This window comes from Hippoglossus stenolepis, chromosome 16, assembly GCF_022539355.2.
Source record: "Hippoglossus stenolepis isolate QCI-W04-F060 chromosome 16, HSTE1.2, whole genome shotgun sequence".
In the NCBI taxonomy this organism is placed as follows: Eukaryota; Metazoa; Chordata; class Actinopteri; order Pleuronectiformes; family Pleuronectidae; genus Hippoglossus; species Hippoglossus stenolepis.
Window position 1 is genome coordinate 15,044,445 of NC_061498.1, and position 15,932 is coordinate 15,060,376.

The 15,932-nt window shown below is 40.7% G+C and overlaps 1 protein-coding gene and 9 non-coding genes across 10 annotated transcripts in view; 2 read left to right on the forward strand and 8 right to left on the reverse strand.

Moving 5' to 3' along the window:
• Nucleotides 1–15,932, forward strand: part of gjc1 (gap junction protein gamma 1) — a 47,486-nt gene that overhangs the window by 15,235 nt on the left and 16,319 nt on the right. The window lies entirely within an intron of this gene.
• trnac-gca lies at nucleotides 11,658–11,729 on the forward strand. The gene has a single exon. It is a non-coding gene; the product is annotated as a tRNA-Cys (tRNA).
• Nucleotides 12,989–13,060, reverse strand: trnac-gca. The gene has a single exon. It is a non-coding gene; the product is annotated as a tRNA-Cys (tRNA).
• Nucleotides 13,329–13,400, reverse strand: trnac-gca. Its single transcript has one exon. It is a non-coding gene; the product is annotated as a tRNA-Cys (tRNA).
• trnac-gca lies at nucleotides 13,896–13,967 on the reverse strand. The gene has a single exon. It is a non-coding gene; the product is annotated as a tRNA-Cys (tRNA).
• trnac-gca lies at nucleotides 14,207–14,278 on the reverse strand. The gene has a single exon. It is a non-coding gene; the product is annotated as a tRNA-Cys (tRNA).
• On the reverse strand, nucleotides 14,748–14,819 carry trnac-gca. The gene has a single exon. It is a non-coding gene; the product is annotated as a tRNA-Cys (tRNA).
• Nucleotides 15,231–15,302, reverse strand: trnac-gca. Its single transcript has one exon. It is a non-coding gene; the product is annotated as a tRNA-Cys (tRNA).
• On the reverse strand, nucleotides 15,555–15,626 carry trnac-gca. Its single transcript has one exon. It is a non-coding gene; the product is annotated as a tRNA-Cys (tRNA).
• trnac-gca lies at nucleotides 15,836–15,907 on the reverse strand. Its single transcript has one exon. It is a non-coding gene; the product is annotated as a tRNA-Cys (tRNA).

Genomic DNA, 15,932 nt, shown 5'->3' on the forward strand with positions numbered 1-15,932 from the left:
AACGATACCATCTTCAGTTTTGTCAGTTTATTCATTTAAACAGTTTAATCCTTTTTACCCTTGAATGCGTTTCAGTGTCAAGTCACAAAACTGACCAGCTGGAGGGCTCGTCGTGCCCTCTCCATTTCTCCACATGGATGAACGTTGGAGGGATTTGTCCTAATAAGGCGCCTGTCTTATGGAGATGGGGTTTATAAATCAGTATGGAGGTATTATAATACTGATTTATAAATAAGTACTTGAACAGTGCAGTTGCTGAACTCAAAAGTGACGAAATATACTAAGTGGTTTAGTTCATTTAGCATTTTCTGTGTGATTCAGCCGGAACTCAGAAATCTTCTGTTGTAAACAGAAGCAAAGGAGATATTTAAGTGGAGCTGCTGCCACCCACTGTTCCCGATTTATCGCCTCACCACTGTCACCCATTAATCTGTTATTTACACCAACATCTATGTCGAGATCCTGTGCTTCTCTTTGGCTTGACTTGATTGAATTCAGGCTGAACTCTGTCCCGTTGCCTGATAAACCTTGGCCGCTGCATCCCGACTGTTCGCTCCTTAAGGCGAGTGCAGTGGTGGCGGAGCAACAGTGTCCATGGTGCAAGCAGAGGAAAGTGCGTGATGGCTGATGAATGCTTCACATGGACTGACTTACTACCCAGTATAATAGCTTGAGAGATCCTTGTCCCCTGTCATTCATGGCCAGAAATAAATATGAACGATGTCCTGTGGATTGGTCAGAATAAACAGTGTCAGGGTCAGTGTCCGCCAACACAGCCCTATTTTTTTGTGATTGGATGTCCCATGAGCGTATCCTTGAGCGAGGTGCTTAACCCGAACCAGCCCTGAGAAGAGGGTTAATTGTCCCTTCAAGGCAGCAAACAAATTACTCTTATAAAAAGAAAAAGATGTTTGTACAGAGATGTTTGTTTTTGGATAAGTAGCCAAATGTTTCAGGCCAACAAAATTCTTCCAGATTCGACTTAATCCCATTAAATGTTGAGTTCCAACTTGATAATTAAAACCTGCATATCTCATATACTAAGATACTGCAGCCTGCTCTTCAACAAGCAAACATTTAACTTCTTTCACTTCATGGCCAACTGCACTGAGACAAACTCAGGATCAGGAGGTTCATTTAACCAGTCAAAAATTCTTAGGTTATCTTCTATAAAAATAAATAATAATAAACCTCATGAATTATATTAATTGTATGAAAATAAATATAAACTGCAGTATGTATTTGAACTGAACCGACTTCCATGTAGTAAAGATGAAGAAGGAATAGGAATGAGACTATTTGACTTGTGAGTCTTTTCAGAGATTACAGGTCTGGAACTGGAATCTTTTCTTTTAAATATATCATATTAATGTGAAAATTAACATGAGGAATAAAACTGCAGGACACAATCTTCCTTCTGTTCCTGAGTTATCTTGAAAAATGTGTTTGGTAGGACATAATGATGTCGCAGTAAAGTTAACCTTTGACCTTTTACCCACAAAATGTATTCACTTCATCATTTCATCCTATTTTGTAATTGTGGCCAAAAAAAACTACGTTTTTTTCTATTGGTCACCTTGACCATTGACCTTTGACCCTTTGGCAGTTTGACCTTTTGACCTTTGGCCATCCAAATCTGATCAGTTCATCCTTGAGTCAGAGTGAGCATTTGTAAGAAATTAGAAGACGCTGCTTCAAGGCGTTCAAGGCGTTCAAGACTGACAAGATGGACAGATAGACAACCCAAAAATGTAATGCCTCTTGCCTCGGCTGCACGGAGGCACAAAACATGTCAGTATCAAGAGGGGATGGAGTGAAACTGCGGGTAGGGGGCTGGCAGCCGACCGCTCACTCTGCAGACCACACACCACAGGTGGACAAGAACATCAGTGTTAACTGAATTATTCATGTCAACAGGGAGACTCAGTTGCAGATTATCAAGGATTCATGTCAACAGCTTAACTCAAATGAAACATTAATTAGAATAAGGAGTTGCTCTGTGTGTGTGTGCGTGCACTCCTGCGTGTGTGCATGCCTGTGTGTTGCAGACGTCCCCGCTCTTTCCTCCACACAAGCTCAGCCAAGATCATCTTCTCAGCGTTCAGTCACTGTGATGGCAACGATGTCTCTACTTATCTGGAGTAAACAAGTTCAACTGTGGCTGGCAGTGGCATTTGGCCTCTGAGCGCTCTCCGTCCTGGCAGCGTGTGTTTTTGTGTGTCTGTGTGTGTGTGTGTCTGTGTGTGTGTGTGTGGAGCTGCTGCCATTGGACGCAGCAACACAGAGCTCCGATCCTGAAGTTAACGGTAGCTCCACTCAGATTTTAAACAGCCCGCCGCCGCAGGGCGAAAGCCACATTTCATTAAACAATGCAAATTAATTTCTGCAGGAAGTCAAGTGTGCTGCTAATTGATTGACTCACTGTCACACCCCCAAATAGATGTCCACGACTCATGACGCCCTGAGAGCCAATTTCACGCTAGCTACAGGGGTGGAAGTTGAATTATTAGCATGTTTGAAGTGTAATGTCAGGTGCTAAGAAAGAGACGGTTTTAATGGGACAGCTGTTAATCAGTCACTCATTAATGTTGTTGCATCGTGTTACATCCTCGGGGGGCCTGTTTGTGATTTACCTTCTATTAGACTCTGCTCGACACCTGTGCAGGGACAGACTCGGCCCTGACCGAGCAGAGAGCGATGAGCGCAGTTGGCAGGTCTCAGGTCTGCTTTGGCCCGAGACAATTAGCTTCACAGTGAAGACTGTGCAGGAGCGGGCCTGATGCTCGTTCCCTCTGTCCCGCTTTACCTCGCTTAACCCATTTGTCTTTTCGCTGTGCATCCCTAGCGTCTCTCCTCTCAGGTCCACCCAGCGAAGCTCTTAGAGCGGTTACTCACGGTCACTCGTAAATCTTCGCTCTAATCAGCTCCAGTACACATCAGCTCGCTGGGAACAGCCCCCCTGAGCTCAAGAAAACCATCTCATCAATAAGTGAAGAAGTAGTGCTGTTTTGTGTGTGTGTGTGTGTGTGTGAGTGTGTGTGCGTGCGTGTGAGTGTGTGCGCGTATGTGAGTGGTAATTGACCCCTGTGCTGAAATCTGTAAATCTTCTTGCTCTGTCAGAGGGTTACTCATTCCTTTCAATGCTTGTTAGCAGCTTGTTTCACCCCAGTGCTGCATTTAACTGACAGAACATGGAATCCTGTGTTGATGCAGGATGATGTGTGTTTGCTGGTCTATATCTGCACAAATGATTACATTTTTAAGTCAACATATATATATATATATATATGTTCTTGTCTTGGCTAAGATAATATTAAATAGCATCATTTAATCCCCATAAAAGACACGATTTCTTCCAAAACCCCTAAAGCCAGATCGTCTCATTAGTTTTATGGTGCTGAGCTAAAGGCTTTGTATCTGTGACCCTTCGTTCAAAATAAGATCTAATAGTGAAAATTTGATGCTATTTGTGACTCGTACACATCATTTGAAGCAAAGTGATTGAAAACCTTTTTAGGTAAATCTTTTACTTATTGTGTTGTTTTAATATTTGATAAGAATAGTGAATTGTTGCTAGGTTTTCCCTTGATGGTGTGAAATCTGGTTGGAGGGATAAACCATCACTTGAAGAGATGGTTTGAATTTGGGACGCTGTGACATTTCCCATGAATGTCCTGCAGGAAGAGGAAGAGCTGCGGGTGACTATACCAGTGTGGCGTAGGAAACGTTTACACTCCTGCACACACATATTGTTTTAAACTCTCAGATTGGTTTTAAAATAATTTGATTTGTGGGGAAACCCTAACTGTACATGTCATTACTATAGACTTTATATAAAGATGGACGACACTTCTCCAAAGTCTTTGCACAAAAAATTAATTTGATGCTTACTTATCCTATTCTTTAACATGTAGGAACTTGGAAGCTGCTGCTAAATGTGTTTCCCTGCGACTGTTTCAAATTTAGCGTCAGCATCACAGAACTTAAGAAACTACAGCAGAGGAGGAGGGAAACCTGTGTGTCAACTGTGTGTAGCTGCAGTCACATCTTCCACATATCTCACATTACATATACTGGACAGGAATCCAAACATTGTTTTTATTAATGGATTATTACAAGTCTATGAAGCATTAATAAATTATTCACTATCTATTACAAAATGTAACTGTGGCCACTAGGCGTCTCTCAATCAAAACAATAACAAAAGACCTAGTTCAATGGTGTCGTGAAGCAGAGTGGGATCATGGGAGTTGTTGTCTTCACCATCATTGTCGATGAAAATCTACCTGACGTGACTCAGGCACAAGTCATCTTCACCGCTGAGGTAATGTATTGACGTTTTATTCACGTTACGCAGCAAACAGCAATGATTAATCGTGATCCATCACAAGTGACCAATACAAACAGTGGAAGGACCAAACAGCCGACTGGCCAACTGGCTAACAATGTGTGTTTCCTTTAAGTCGTTTGCTCCCAAAGTCACAGCAGAGAAGCAGACATGATGCAAACAAGAGGCAAACTGAAGCGTCCTATTACCTTGAATTAAATCAAGGATTTCTCTGGGTTTGAACATTGTTTGAAGCATTGTGCAGAACTCAACAAATATATACTATTTATACTATATATATAACAACGGTCTAGTAATTTTTAGACATTTTAATAAAGAATTGTTACATATTATGTCTTTAATTGAGCATTACTTACAACGTAAACCTGGAATAGGCCTGTGTTACAGAGAGCTCCTCTAATATCCTTTTAGAGGTTTTATATTAGAAACAATAAAACGACTAATTATTGGTCAATCGTCATTAATTGCATGGCAACTTTTATGAGGATATAAATCATGTTCCTCAACATTCATTTGTCCCTTTTCTGTTGTGAAGATTTGTTGATTTTCATTGAACTGTCATTTTTCACTACTTTCTTACATTTTATGGATCAAATAGTAACCAACAGACGGATCAACAATAAAAAAGGATCATTAGTTGCAGTCCTGAAGCCCAAAATCTTGAAAAAAAACAAACATCTATTGTGTTAGGGTTGGGTTGTGCAGCTGGTTTCTGGCTCACATGCGTCGCACTGTACATGAGTGAACTCTACATGGAATGAACCATTATTCACACGCGGTGGCATGCCGTGTATGTAATGTGCAAAAAGCTCTGGGTCTGCCCTTATGGTCCCTGATTGATGCTGATGAGGACGAGGAAGTGGAGGTTCTGTAGAGGGGGGGGGATGGGGACAGAGTGAGAACAGTACAGTGAGAGCACGAAGCGGGGAGGTTGGCGGAATGGTTCGGCGTGTGTGTTGGGATTTGTGGGGGCGGGTACGGCGAGGGCCCACGGGGAGGGGAGTGGGGGATGGTATTGAGCCGAGTCACCCCCACCACCACCGCTATCCCCCCACCCCTTTCAGATATTATAATACCTCCATACTGTGGAGCTGAGAGTTGGGAGCAGCGAACGTTTTCTGCCCTCAGTGCCAGACTGTGAACGGGGGATGTTGCATGAGAGCTTTGTCTCTGCGCAGAGCTCGGTGCCACGGGCTGAATCAGGGCACTCCATTCATGCACTCTGTCCGATTTGGTCTCATTAGACTGTGGGCACCATGCGTGTTTAGCTTCCCGTTTGTGTCTTCCTGTGCAAATGTCTGTTTGTTTCTGTTGAGTGTGAGAATTGATTGCATCGCTTGCAGGGTTTTTACTCTGTAACATATGTGTGCGTCAGGCGTAGGTCAGCATCTGTAACCATGGTTTTTTATTTTTTTTATTTATGAACATATGAGACCTCATATCAGGGAGGGAGGGGTGGTGGGAGGGGTGGACTTCTCTTTTCCAAATTCAGTCCAAGATTTCCCAGCCCTGAGGCCAGTTGTGAAATCGACACACGCGTTAATGACTGAAAAAAAAAATGGCTCCTCGCGGTGCCTTACTGTTGATCCTGCTTCGAAGCCTTGACCCGGAAATATTTAGTTTGTCTTTTTTCGTTTTCACGTCACACAAATGTTGAATCGCAACATGCAGACGGGCACGAGTGTGTTTGAAACGCACCATCAGCGCTCTCCTCTGAGTCACCTCTCATCACCACTCGGCTCTTTGTATCTATCAGTCATTCAGACAGCAGAATGGCCCCTACAGTGTAGACTGAGGCTGAAAGCTGCAGCTGCTGCACACACCGAGCAGAGGCAGGGGACAGCACTCCCTCTGCTCCTCCACACACACACACACACCCACACCCACACAAATCGAGAGAGAGAGAGAGAGAGATGGAGAGAGCTGCTCCTCCCTGTTTGTCTGATGTTTTTGCTTTGCTTTAATAGCAAGACTGATGCCATTTAAATCTTTCGCTTCGATTCACTCAATGCAAATCCAGCTGCATAAGTGGGTTAGCAAAGTCCTTCACTGACACATCGGCGAGGACAGTGAATGCAGCAGGCCCACAGACAGCTCAACCTCTTTTAGCTTAATGTCAGCTTTTTTTCTAAGTGATACATTAAACCAAACATGAAAGAGCGTCCCCCTCCAAAGTGCTGTAATTAAGATTTTTTTTTTTTCACATACAGCAAAAACTCTGAATCGGGATTTAAAAACACATGTCCATGTTTCATTTCATATGATACAAAAGCATGGATGGAGGTTACATGCAACTAATGATGACTGTTATCAGGGTTGTTTTGTTTTATCTTTGCATGTTACTAACTCAATATATGACTTTACATTTTTTGGCTGCACTTCATTTCAGAAGGGGTCATTTTTACTTCTTCCTTGACTACATTTATTTGACAGATGCTTCAGATTAAGAGGTTTTTTTGCAAAGCCTTATAAATGATCATGCATAGACAGTAGGCTATATAAAACAAGATAAAAATGTATGTTATGTATGTTTGACAGGAGATAAAGGTGATTTACATTAGTTTGCACTTACTTTAACAACTTAGATTAATTCGAAATAATCCATGCACAATAATATTTGAAAATGTATTGCGTACAAGTTTGTAAAAAACTAAAGGCTACTTTTAACTACTGAAAAGGTACCAGGTTAGCTGGTTTGCTTAATTATTTACTTTACTTATTCCTGTATGTATATGTACTGTATATATTCCTCTTAATTGATGAGCAAAGATTTAGATATCAATTAGTAGGCATAAGGTGTCACTATCTAACGGGGGTCATTGTGAAATGAGGAAAAGTCAAAAGTTAAAAAAGATTAGAACAGCGCGATAAAATTCTGCTTAGAATTAATGTCACGTTTTACTACTTGCAATGTAAAAATCGAAATACTCCCTGAAGCATAATATTTCATACATTATAAATAGTATATTTAGTCGTATCGTTTAACCACGAAATGCTTTTAGCTAGTTTATCAGCAGGTTTTATGGGTTATGACGCCATAAAATGCACCAACATGCTTCCACTTCCAATATGCACACACACATTTAAACACACAGGGAGAAAGCATATTAAATCCAACTTCATTTCTCATTCCCAAATTTTACAGCGTTAACATATAGCTGAATACATTTTGGAACCAGCTGCGATATTTATACATATTTTGGACGTTATTCAAAGGAACCCTCCTCGCCTTAATCCGTCTTTCCCCTGCCCGGCGTCTTTTCAGCTCCCGCGGTATTAAAGATATGCTGCCGTAAATGAAGTCATCCCTAATCCCACATGTGCTGCACGGGCCCTGTGACGAAGACTCATCAAGGTGAGAGTGCAGTCAGATTTTGAGGATATTATTAGCATGGTAATGGGGTCTTAGAAGACACCGAATGAGCGGGAGCAGCACACACTGTGCATCCAGGTGTGTGATATTTAGCAGCAGCAGCAGCAGCCTCAGGAACAAATATGTCTGACAAGTGAACACACAATGTAATGAAACACTGGCCGCTTCCCTGGAGAATGTGAATAATATGAATAGGAATAACACCCATGTACAGCAGTTTACACACACGCACATTCAGAGCATTACACAAACACAAACACACACTTTCTGAGGTCTACACAAATGTAAGCACACACGTTCAGAGGTTTACATAAATACACATTCACACACAAACACACATACACGCACAGACACACACATTACCTCTGCCCTCCAAACCTGTCACCAAAGGCAAGAATGCTCTGCACACACATAGACACACACACACACACACACACGTCAAATATGCTCCATCCATGCCTAAAGACACAACAAGAATCATCTAATTCTGAATCGCCCTCAGTCTGACTCACTCACAGGCACAGGCACATACACATACACATACACATTCACACACACACACACACACACACACACACACACACACACACACACACACACACACACACACACACACACATATAGTCAAGTACACGGATATACAGAAGTACAACCACACAGCAGCTCTTTCCCTCAGAGCACTTTGCTTTACCAATGCCCTTTAACTTGGGGTTGGGACAGATTTTACCTCCAATTCATCATATATTGTACAGTTATTGTACAATCAAGTCAATACATTACACAAACACACACACGTTCACTCACACACAGACCCTCAGACCGCACCTCTCACTGCCGTCCCTCCCCCAGCTCCTTCCTCCCTCATCCTCCTCCTCCATCCTGCTCTAATGAGATTTTGCTGGTGAGCCGCAGCCTGAGGAGATGATAGGTGCATGCTACCACGTGTGTGTGTGTGTGTGTGTGTGTGTGTGTGTGTGTGTGTGTGTGTGTGTGTGTGTGTGTGTGTGTGTGTGTGTGTGTGTGTGTGTCTTGGCATGCATGATTATGTATGATAACGTACACATGCTCGCAGAGATGCCCAAGCGTCCGTTCACCTGAGGTAGCCCGTTGCTTCTGCGCTAATTAGAGATGAGAATCTGAAGGCTGATGAGTCGAAGAGTTTTTACGACAAAGCCTGAGATGAAGTGTGGCTCAGTCTTGCTGGAGAACATGAATTATGAATGAATAATGTGAGTCCACGGCTTTGCCAACTGGAAGAACATAATAAGCCTGATGTTTTCATTTAGCATTTACTGCAATAGGGTTTGGCAAATAAATGAAATGTACAAACTAGAGTGGCGCCCCGTAGAACGCATACGTCCGCCAACGCCCAACAGTTCCCTTGTGGAACCACATTTAAATTCACTAGATCCAGATTTTTTAATTGGATCTGCTTCACATCGCTCAAACTCAAACATTAGTCGAAAACGTACCAGATTTTTTTTACACCCATGAATTATTCAATGAGAAATCAATAAAAATGTTGAAAAACGTCTCACAATTTTACATTATTTTTGTTTGAATGCATTTGCACCAGAATTTAATGGGTCCTTTCCTGACCCACATCCTTCCATGAAGTTTCCTGGAAATTTGTCCAGTAGTTTTTGCATAATCCTGCTAATCAACAAAGAAACAAACGCAGATGAAAACACAACCTCTTTGGCCGAAGTAATAAACAACAATCAAGTAGAAAACAATTTATTACAAATTATCATTAGCTGTGTAAAAGAAAAAAGAAAATATTATGGGCGTGTGAGATGAACAGGAGAGGTGTTGATGTCGGACTCTACAATTATTTCAGCTAAATCTTAATTTTCTTGTCAACTTCAAGGTGCCAACAATGCAAAATAAAAGAAAAGCTCCATGGTGGCCAATAAAAAGTTACAAATCTTTATCTATAATTACTCAAAACGTTATTATGGAACAGATCAAGGTTGTGGAGAACATTGTTTCACTACTTATACACAGATACAGCAGTCAAATGTTAGAAATAAAACTATGCTACCATCTACCTACATGTAAAGTGATATTATCTTTGTCACTGTAAGTCTGTGAATACCTGTAAATCCCCTTTCATCTGGTTCCCTCAGCTTGTCTCTACATATAAAGCTATACTTTGAAAAAACCTGCATTTACCAATGAATAGAACGACTCCAGATTTAAGTAATTCATTTTCAGTAGATAAATACAAACATGGGTAACATTCCACAGTGATGGTTTTATATAATGTGTTTTATCAACATACCAGTAGTGGAAGAAAGGAACCACTTTCTCTGCAGCCAAGTGTGAGCTATAAACACGCAGGCCGGACCAGCTTTGAGATTACAGTAAGGTGGTGGCTCCTCTAATCTTGTTTTGTAGAGAAACATATTGAACATAAATGTGCATTATAGATCTTATAGGGCTTAATAATCCGTGGCTGCATCCTCTAAAATCTCCCCACGGAGCGGTGTAAGCTCCTAGATGTTTGCTCCTGTGTCGGTTTTCACATGCTGCACAGCTAGGTCACACATGTAATGTTTATGTTGGTCATAAACACGAGCGAGGGACCTGTTGAGCTGCAGTTAAATGCTCTGCCATCGACCTACACCCCATTTATACTACACTGGAACATCAGTCGTTTATTACCTCCAACAAGGACGTTAGGTTTTCATCTGCGTTTGTTTGTTTGTCTGTAAATAAGCAGGATTAGGGAAAACATTGATGAAAGGACGCAGTAGAGGTCATTAAAGAAGCCATTACACTTTTTCAGTGTACATTTTTCTCACTTTCTTTATCATTATGAGATTTTTTTCATCATTCTCATTGAGTCCTCACAGAATAATTCATAGATCTTGATGAAAAACGTCAGACATATTCATGAGTGTGTACAATTTGGTGCAGATCCAAATAAAAATCGAATGAATTTAAATGTGGCTTCATATTGGGACTGCTGGGCCTCGGTGGCGGTACATACGCTCTTCTGAGTTTTTAATACCTTCTATGTCATGTGACGCACTGACTCCAAATCATATCAGATGTTATTACTACCCCCAGACAAATAGGACAAACCTCATTTTATTAGATTTTAGCAAGTCCTCTATCTAATATGAACATTACTATTTAATAAAGACATCATTTTTTAAATAGGTTCCATGTTATATGACCCACTGACTCCAAACAAACAGCTCATAGTAGTTTATGAATATTATTATTTAAAAAAGCATGGTGGGATGTAAGTCTTGTCAGAGGGATGCGTTCAGAGTGCCCTTCTCGTTTTGGCTCTGTTCCATGCGGACACACACCTACAAGGCCTTAGCTCAGCACCACAACAAAACACACACACATTTGCCTTCACTCTGAACTGCAAACCGTCAGACGGTGTGTGTTTATGCCAGGGACTCAGATAGTCTGCTCCTGTTTGTTTAGGACCATGAATCTTTGCCTGTGGACGCCTCCGTTCACCCTGTGTTAATTCAATTTTGCTCCGTGGTGATTACAGACAAAAGCCATCAAGGATTTACTGTTCCAGAGGATATTCCTCACGGTCAACAGGGGAGATACAGAGTGTAAGCACTGCTGTGCATAACATGGAGATAAATTAACCTTAGTCACATGCAGTTTTTATTGTATTGTAATTATTTACTAAAGGCACCAGGAAACAAATGATATAAAAAATGTTTGCTGTTTTTCTCTCATGTTTGTTAATAGATGCTCAGCAAGAAGATTTCCATCAATTGCATTAGATGGTTATTGGTTTCTTTGTTGATTAGTGTTCATTAATTATGGAATGGTTGGTTCGGGATGATGTATACTCCATCCATCCATCCATCCATCCATCCATCCATCCATCCATCCATCCATTTATCCATCCATCCATCCATCCATTCATCCATCCATCACACATGAGTCATCATAGGGGGTATAGCTCAGTGGTAGAGCATTTGACTGCAGATCAACAGGTCCCCAGTTCAACTCTGGGTGCCCCCTGCAGGAAACCAATTACTAAATACATTACATTTAACCTTTTTAAGCACTATTTCTGCCAATGAACAGGGGTACAGCTTCTCTACACTGAGTTTGAGAACTGCTGTTGTATTATTATGTAACATCTCAGCAGCCTCAGGTGTCAAACACTGTGCACCAGTGAGTCCTGAGAGTCCACAGGTTTTCCGTTGCTCCACACACGACACTGCAGGTAATTGTCCTGATAGATGCCCCCTCTCTGGCAGAGGAGTCAGTCAGCGGCTGCAGATACATGGATCTGAGCCATTCAGTTTTTACAATATAAAATGAACACTAAGTAAAATTACCAGAGCATTCTGTTTAAACTGGGCACATGAAACTACTAATGATGCGCTGGATAGAGGGTTTACTTTTTTATTCAGAACTGAATTTTTCTTACAAGTTGCCCAGTGGTTCTATTTAGAGTTATGCATTTATCCCTTTCTGGCAGTGTATAATAACACATGTAAAGGCTTTGTGTACAGGAGACGAACTGGGGACCTGTTGAACTGCAGTCAAATGCTCTACCGCTGAGCTGTACCCCCTGACTAGTCTCATTTAACATAAACTAAACTACTAAGGGGCAATTCTGCCTCCACCTCTATACTATTGGACCAACACAGTTAATCGTGAATAATCATAAAACAGAATTAAATGTAGATTACCATAGATATAGATTTTATTATTTATAAGGGGGCACCCAGAGTTGCACTGGGGACCTGTTGATGTGCAGTCAAATTCTCTTCCACTGAGCTACACCCCCTTATGTTATGCCAATGAGTGATTATAGTGGTAAAATGACTAATACATACAATTGGAATGACACTTTATATTTGAAATTAAATAAAATTGTAGGTAAACATTTTCTTATATCATTACTATTACTATTACTATTATTATTTTGTGCAACAACAAACTATAACTCCCTCCGGCTCTCTCTGAAGACTTTAATTATGCGTTCTCATTGGTTTATTTGTTTATACTGACTCTGTTATCACAATGATTCAGTGTTGTTTGCCAACTTCAACTGCAGTGGATGCTTTCTTTCTTCTTCGATTTTTAAACAGAATTCAGGTTTGTTACAATCATTATGTCGACTTTTGTCTAAAACAACCATGCAACTCTGACAGATAATGATTGACCTCTTCTATCTCTGAAGCATTTACACGTTCAATTTCACGCCTATTTGAAACCTGCAGATCTGCAGTGACAGTGCACGTAAAGATTATTGACAATCCTTTTTAAGGGGGCACCCAGAGTTGAACTGGGGACCTCTTGATCTGCAGTCAAATGCTCTACCGCTGAGCTATACCCCCTGGATGATAACTATCAGCATGTCTGTCTATCAAACACATTGAACAATATGGCAGACTATGGATGGCATGTTTTCTCTCTGAAGCATTTAATAGTATATCTCTGTGCCTATGAAAACATTATTTTGATCCATCTGCAGAGAAATAGCTTATTTGATGATTATTGTACAACTCCTTTTATTTACAGGTAGCCTCTGATTATGAACGAACAATTAATGTTGAAGTTGGTTGACATAAAAGGTATTTCATTTGAAAGTGACAATCCCTTTTGAGGGGGCACCCAGAGTTGAACTGGGGACCTCTTGATCTGCAGTCAAATGCTCTACCGCTGAGCTATACCCCCTGGATGACAACCATCAGCATGTCTCTTTGTCAAACACATTGAACAATATGGCAGACTATGAATCGTCTCTTCTCTCTCTGAAATATTTAAAGGGATAGTTCACAGAAAAATGAAAATTCACTCGTGATCTACTCACCACTATGCCGATGGAGGGGTGGGTGAAGTGTTGAGTCCACAAAACACTTCTGGAGTCTCAGGGGTAAACAGCGTTGCAGCCAAATCTAAAACAATTGAAGTAACTAGGGACCACTTCTTCAAACGTAAAACAACAGAAAGGACTTCCATACTGCTCCTGTGGTGTCATCGAGCCCTGACATTTAAATTTGACTAGAAATGGCGTCATTTACACTTTGTTTTTAGCCTAAATGTCCTCTGTGATCCTCCTACTAGTTACTGCTGCAGTATCTATATTCTCTATCTTTAATATTTAAGCTACTTCTTTAATGCACAAGTTACATACAACTTTCTCTCTTTTGAAATTGACAACCATTTTTAAGGGAGCACCCAGAGTTGAACTGGGGACCTCTTGATCTGCAGTCAAATGCTCTACCGCTGAGCTATACCCCCTGTTCTTTATGATGAGCCAAAAGGTGTAGAGTGATCTGGCTTTGTATAGGCTAAATAAAGCTAAATAAAGCTAAATACAGCTAAATAAAGCTAAATACCATAAACAATTCACATGATTATTTAGAGTGATTACGATTCATTTGATTGAATTCTCCATAAAATCTTAAGGTACAAATCAATAAAGAGGTGAATGTATGGATCTTTTTGGTGTTATATACTTCTCTGTCAGGTCTATCTTAAGGGGGCACCCAGAGTTGAACTGGGGACCTCTTGATCTGCAGTCAAATGCTCTACCGCTGAGCTATACCCCCGGTATGACAACCATCAGCATGTCTGTTTCTCAAACACATTGAACAATATGGCAGATGATGAATCGTCTCTTCTCTCTCTGAAGCATTTAAAGGGATAGTTCACAGAAAAATTTAAATTCACTCGTTATCTACTCACCACTATGCCGATGGAGGGCTGGGTGAAGTGTTTGAGTCCACAAAACACTTCTGGAGTCTCAGGGGTAAACAGCATTGCAGCCAAATCCAAAACAATTGGTAAATAGTATATGGGGACCACTTCTTCAAACATAAAAAAAACCCAGAAAAAAAAATCAGAAAACACATCCATACTGCTCCTGTGGTGTCATTTCCACCATGTTTTTAACCTAAATGTCCTCTGGGATCCTCCTCCTAGTTACTGCTGCAGTATCTGCAGCTATCCCAAGCTCTCTATCTTTAATGCACAAGTTGTGTATAAGTTTGTCTATTTGGAAATTGACAACCATTTTTAAGGGGGCACCCAGAGTTGAACTGGGGACCTCTTGATCTGCAGTCAAATGCTCTACCGCTGAGCTATACCCCCTGTATGACAACTATCAGCATGTCTGTGTCTCAAACACATTGAACAGTATGGCAGATGATGATTCACCTCTTCTCTCTCTGAAGCATTCAATAGTATATCTTCGTGCCTTTGAAAACATTGTTTGGTCTGAAAGTAAATAAAAATGACAACAAAGATGCAAAATGACCGAAAATGGCATCACTGAGTCATTTTGTGCGTTAGTGAATCTAAGCGTTCTGCTTCACCTGAAATAGATACAAATGTCTTTGCCCAGGGGCCCATTGTCTCATCATCTATCCATGAGAAAGAGCTTTTTTGATGATTAGTGTATAAATCCTATTATTTACAGTTAGCCCCTGATTATGAATGGAAAATATATGTTGAAGTAGTTTGTCACAAAGTTCATTCTTTTAAAATTAATAATCATTTTCAAGGGGGCACCCAGAGTTGAACTGGGGACCTCTTGATCTGCAGTCAAATGCTCTACCGCTGAGCTATACCCCCTGTATGAGAGGAAAGAGCATGTCTAAGTCTCAAAGTTATGTGCAACTTTGCCTTGAACAATATGGTAGACTATGATTCACCTCTTCTCTCTCTGAAGGATTTAATGGTATCTACATGGCTATGAAAACATTATTTTGATCCACCTGCAGAGAAAGCCCTTTTTTGATGATTATAGGTAGCCTATGATTGAAAAGTACATGTGGAAGTACATTGAAAGAAACTTCTTTCTTTCAAAGTTGATATTCTTTTATAAGGGGGCACCCAGAATTGAACTGGGGACCTCTTGATCTGCAGTCAAATGCTCTACCGCTGAGCTATACCCCCTGTTTTTCATAATAAGGCAAAAGGTATAGAGTGATCTGGCTTTGTATAGGCTAAATAAAGCTAAATACCATAAACAATTCACATGATTATATAAAGTGATTACGATTCATTTGATTGATTTCTCCATAAAATCTTAAAGGTACAAATCAATAAAAGGTGTATGTATGGACATTTTTGGTGTTATATACTTCTCTGTCAGTTTTATTTAGAGGGGGCACCCAGAGTTGAACTGGGGACCTCTTGATCTGCAGTCAAATGCTCTACCGCTGAGCTATACCCCCGGTATGACAACCATCAGCATGTCTG